A 4,498-nucleotide genomic window follows, 5' to 3' on the forward strand; every position below is an offset into this window, starting at 1 on the left:
CATTAGATTTTCTAAAAGAGAGCCTCCTCTCTGAATTCTATTAACAGAAACCAATTATTCATCTACAGCATGAAGAAAACTAAAAAGGGAAAGGAAATAGAAAAAGGAACATCCGGGTAACCCCAGAGGGCACCCAAAACGCGCAGATATCTAGGATCTGGGGTTTGCCCTTTCAGCAGTTGCGCAACAGAAACAAAATATTTCATCGCTAGATGAGAGTGGACATACTCGCAAAAGCAGTCACCAACAAGCAGGAACAGTCCACAAATGGCAAGAGTGGCTTTAAAAGTTTGATTCCTCTCTTCACTTTAATTGCTTTTAAGCTGCCAGTCAAACGACTCCAGGTCGCCATCTTTGAGATGCTCGAAAGACTTGATTTGTCACTTGCTCAAAGAGCTTTACTCCCCAAATCAGCGCCAATCTACAAAATTGACCATGAGTTTAACCAAATAACCTAAAGAAGTCATGATCAGTATCAGGTACAGTTTTTCAGATTAAAAGTGAATTGCAAAATGGTTGAGTCAACTAAGTAGCCCATCTCCGCCACATAACTAACATGATTTATTAAGTATTATGGTGCACATCAGACTACATACCTCAAGATGATGTATAAATATCCTGATTTGACTCCCTATTGAATTGGAGGACTCTGTCGGGCATGTATTAGATCATTGCTAGTACTGAAATCGTACAATTTCTGTCATATACAGGTATTTCAATTTCTTTTTTTTAGAACGAAGGCTCAAGAAGAGTCCGGCTTTGAATTAACAAAGCCATCAACCGGCCAGGAATACAAGATCACCAACTTACAAGAAAAAGCAAAAAGAGAGACAAGCGGCTGATACAAGGAGCAAAGCAAAGCAGACTCTAAGGCAGCAGCGATAGCAAGCTTAATCTGCATCCAACGCCATGCTGCCGCCATCACCCTACAGGACGACCTACACCAACCGGACAAGCTACGGACTTGAGAGGATGCACCACCGTGCTAGCTTCGTGATCGTAGCCAGACTCGAAGACAGAACAGACACTCCTCTGGAACTGCCACTGCAAAGGGCCCCTGCCCTCTCATCCTGGCTAGAAGGATGCCGCACCGGCAGGCGGCAGCTCGGTTCACCCTAGAACCCAGAGGAAGACGTCCAATCTGCGCATGAGGAAGGAACTAGGAGCAGACCTGCTAGCACAGAGCACACCAATCCGAGCACCGTCATCGTCCGCGGTTAAGCCACACCGAAGGGCTAGAGCTGTCGGCCACAGTCGCAGCAAACGGGTAACAACGATGAGCCACCGAAGAGAAGGCAGTGAAGCGCCGAGCCAAGCTGCCACCCGCCACCATCACACCCATAACCCGACTCTCTCGCCGCCCCTGCGATCCCCGGACTGCGCCTCCAAGAAGGAACACGACACGGATGTGTCGTCGCCGCCCGAAACAGGGGACCTAGGCTTTCACCTAGCAGGGAACGGAAGGAAGGAGGGGAAGAAGGATCCTCACCACAGCCTCCAGGGAGGGGTACGACGCCCATGGCTTCGCCTGCGATGTGGCTGCGCCGGCCAGGGGTTTCCCCCGGATCCAACCCCACTCGACGAGATCCGCCGGCGCCCGGGGAGAACGGCCTAAGCCACTAGGACCCGGATCCGGCGATGGAAGGAGCAGATCGGGGCAGAGAGGAGGAGATGCATCTGGCGGCCGCAACCGCGCAGGGGAGGCCGCACTCCGGCGACCGTGGACCGACGCCTCCTCGTCCCCCGCGAGACCGAGGGAGGCGCCTCACCAGCTCCGGCCGGAATGGCCCGCCGCCCGGGCCACCTGGCGCTCTCCGCCCGGGGCCGCCGCCCCGGATGCCGAGGCCCTCCACGCTATGTGGAGCCGCCAGATCCCCCGCCGTCACCTTCATCCGTGTCGAGCGCACGCCGGCGCACACCTCTGGCGGCGGCGGAGGGGAAGGGGAGGGGGGGCGGGGGGAGGAGGGGGGCGGCGGCGGCGGTTAGGGTTTCCCCCGAGTCGCCTCGGAGGAGACGACGCGGGGGCGGGGGGGGGGTGTGTTGAGGCTTACTCCTAGGTATTTCAATTTCTGTCATACAAGTAAGAAATTTACTTCAAATAACTATAGGAAAATATATTCAACATCTAAAGCAGTGGGTACTAAATACTGCATGCACGGTCCACTACACATAAACTCCCTAGTAGCTTCATATATATGCACATAAAATCCAAATCACACATATGCAAATCTTCAATTGTAATTAGCGTTCACGATCCTGGGGTCAGTGGGGAAGCATCCCTGTCACATACTTCCTCAGTAGTCATTAGAGTAAATCACTAAATCTCTTTGATTGAAATGCATATATACCCTTTAAGTAACTCTGAACAAAGAAAAGAGAATTGCTTGCTGTCATGCATGGGCTGGTTAAAAGTAGGAGTTTAATGGAACCATTGGAGTCATAGGCTCCTAGTCACGCCGAGGCTGCCATCTAGCCGGCAACACAGTCGGCGCCTTCTCTGCAGATGGACGAAGGTCATGCATGAAGTTCGAAGCGGGAGGACGGAGGTCCAGCAACTCTAGGTGTGTGGAGATCGTCATCTAGCCTGCCTAGCGGATCCATACGTGTGTCCGCGAGAGGCAACGGGACAACACCTAATAGCAAGCTTTGTACGTTGCAACTTTCAATCTAACATCCTTATCAAAATCCATCAACCTGCTTGTTCCAGTTGTGCGTGGACCATTGATCCGGGCCGGGAACAGGTCGCCAATGGGATTGACCGAAGCATGCAGAGCCTGATTCACCTGCAAGCTTCACAATGAAAATCAATGCACATACATGCGGGTTGACTCTCCTCAAAATATATCCGCAAAAGAAAAGCGCACTAATGTAGCGCCAAAATCAAATCCGCTTCAACTCCCAAGACCAAAATTCAAAAGGCACTTGAATTAACAGTTCCAGAAATCCATAAAAGGCTGCATCACTCTACCATGCCACGGCTCATGAACAGAAAGTTGTTTGGATTGGAGGCGGGCTTGTCCAGCTGAAATGCACCCTGGGAGATGAGAGCAGAGTGCAGAGATGAGAGCAATGCATCCCGGAGAAAGAAGTACAAGAGCAGCATGTATGCAAGAGTAGTCTCCATACCTTGGGCAAGGAGAATGCATGTGTCATCAAACTCAAGCGATGGCTAATGATTCCACCAGAAAACATATTTAGTTTGCAACAAACTGTAGGTGTGTGTGTAGATATTATGCCGGTGGTTGCTGGGCCGACCGTTGTCCAGCTTTGCTCTTGTTCTTAGTTGTTGTGTCAGGCAACATACGTCTTGGCCTTCTCTGCGTATTCCTCAAGCTCCTACTCCCTGAATAACCAGCAATTAGCATTGTATTATGTACTGATTAAAGAAAATCATTGTTTCTAAAGATTTATCTACAGCTTTAAGCTACTTATTAATAATGACACTGGTCTGCAGAATATCTAGATTCAGAGAGTAATGCCGAACCCCGTTACAAAATTCAGAATGGTTACAAAATTCCCTTCGTTCTGAGATCCTCTCCTTTTACCCTAGAAAATCTTGTCATTTTCTATTTTCTGTCAAATCTGTCGCTCCTTACCCACGGACAACAAGGCAACAGCGAGATGCAGGCGAGGGCGACGGCGTCTTCATGAACGCAGGGAGGTGCGGCTAGGGGGAGGAGGTGCGTGGGGTAGGAAGAGTGGCGGCTGGGCAAACCCTATCGTGCAGCGGGAAGGAGAGGAATCCGAAAATCAAACCTGGATCTGTCGATCGAAGCCGCCGCCGGACCAGCAGCAGGAAGCGACGCCGTCCCTACTCTACGTTCTCTTCTCTCTATCTCACCTCCTCTCTCCCTCGTTTCTTCTTCCCAGGAGACCGAGCCGCCATGGCCATGGAGCGTCGCCGCCGCCGGCCTCCGTGCCTACGCACTGGATCACGACCTCATCCGCCTCGCCCCCTACGTCCGCATCTTCCCCGCCGTTCCCCGCATCCCGGAGTCCTGCCGCCGTCGTCCTGCATCCCGATCGGATCGGGAGCACCGCCACTCGATCTGAAGCCAAACGTGCATAGAGGGTTTGACCAAAAAATATACCGAACCGTTTTTCTTCGCTTACCGACAACTGCGGGTTAAATTAGCCAAAATGCAGGGATTTTTGTGTAAAAACACCGCGACGGTGAACCCGACAGGCTCAACCCGTGCTTTATTATTATTAGGAAAAAAAGATAAAAGAAATACCTTTGAGGAAGGAGAAAACTCATTGGTGAGTTTGGAGAACAATAAATATGCTTTGTATACGTTCCTTTAGAAAAACAGTGGGAAAAAATAGAAAGTATTACATAAGTCACATCGTTAAAAACCTTTTATGAGAAACTTCGAGACAAAGCTCATAAAGGAAAAAGAGTGTGATCTAATATGCCATTGAAAACTCTTTTAAAATCCAATGAGAAAAATATAAGGAGAGAATGATATGACATATCATGATAATAGTCCCTTTAAAC

The 4,498-nt window shown here is 50.1% G+C and overlaps 1 long non-coding RNA gene across 1 annotated transcript; it reads right to left on the reverse strand.

Moving 5' to 3' along the window:
* Window positions 1–2,148: 2,148 nt before the first annotated feature.
* Window positions 2,149–4,038, reverse strand: LOC123050624 (uncharacterized). Its single transcript, XR_006423805.1, has 3 exons — window positions 3,757–4,038; window positions 3,127–3,343; window positions 2,149–3,034 (listed from the first exon to the last, which is right to left on the reverse strand). It is a non-coding gene; the product is annotated as an uncharacterized lncRNA (long non-coding RNA).
* Between the last annotated feature and the right edge of the window lie 460 nt (window positions 4,039–4,498).

Source organism: Triticum aestivum, chromosome 2D, assembly GCF_018294505.1.
Source record: "Triticum aestivum cultivar Chinese Spring chromosome 2D, IWGSC CS RefSeq v2.1, whole genome shotgun sequence".
In the NCBI taxonomy this organism is placed as follows: Eukaryota; Viridiplantae; Streptophyta; class Magnoliopsida; order Poales; family Poaceae; genus Triticum; species Triticum aestivum.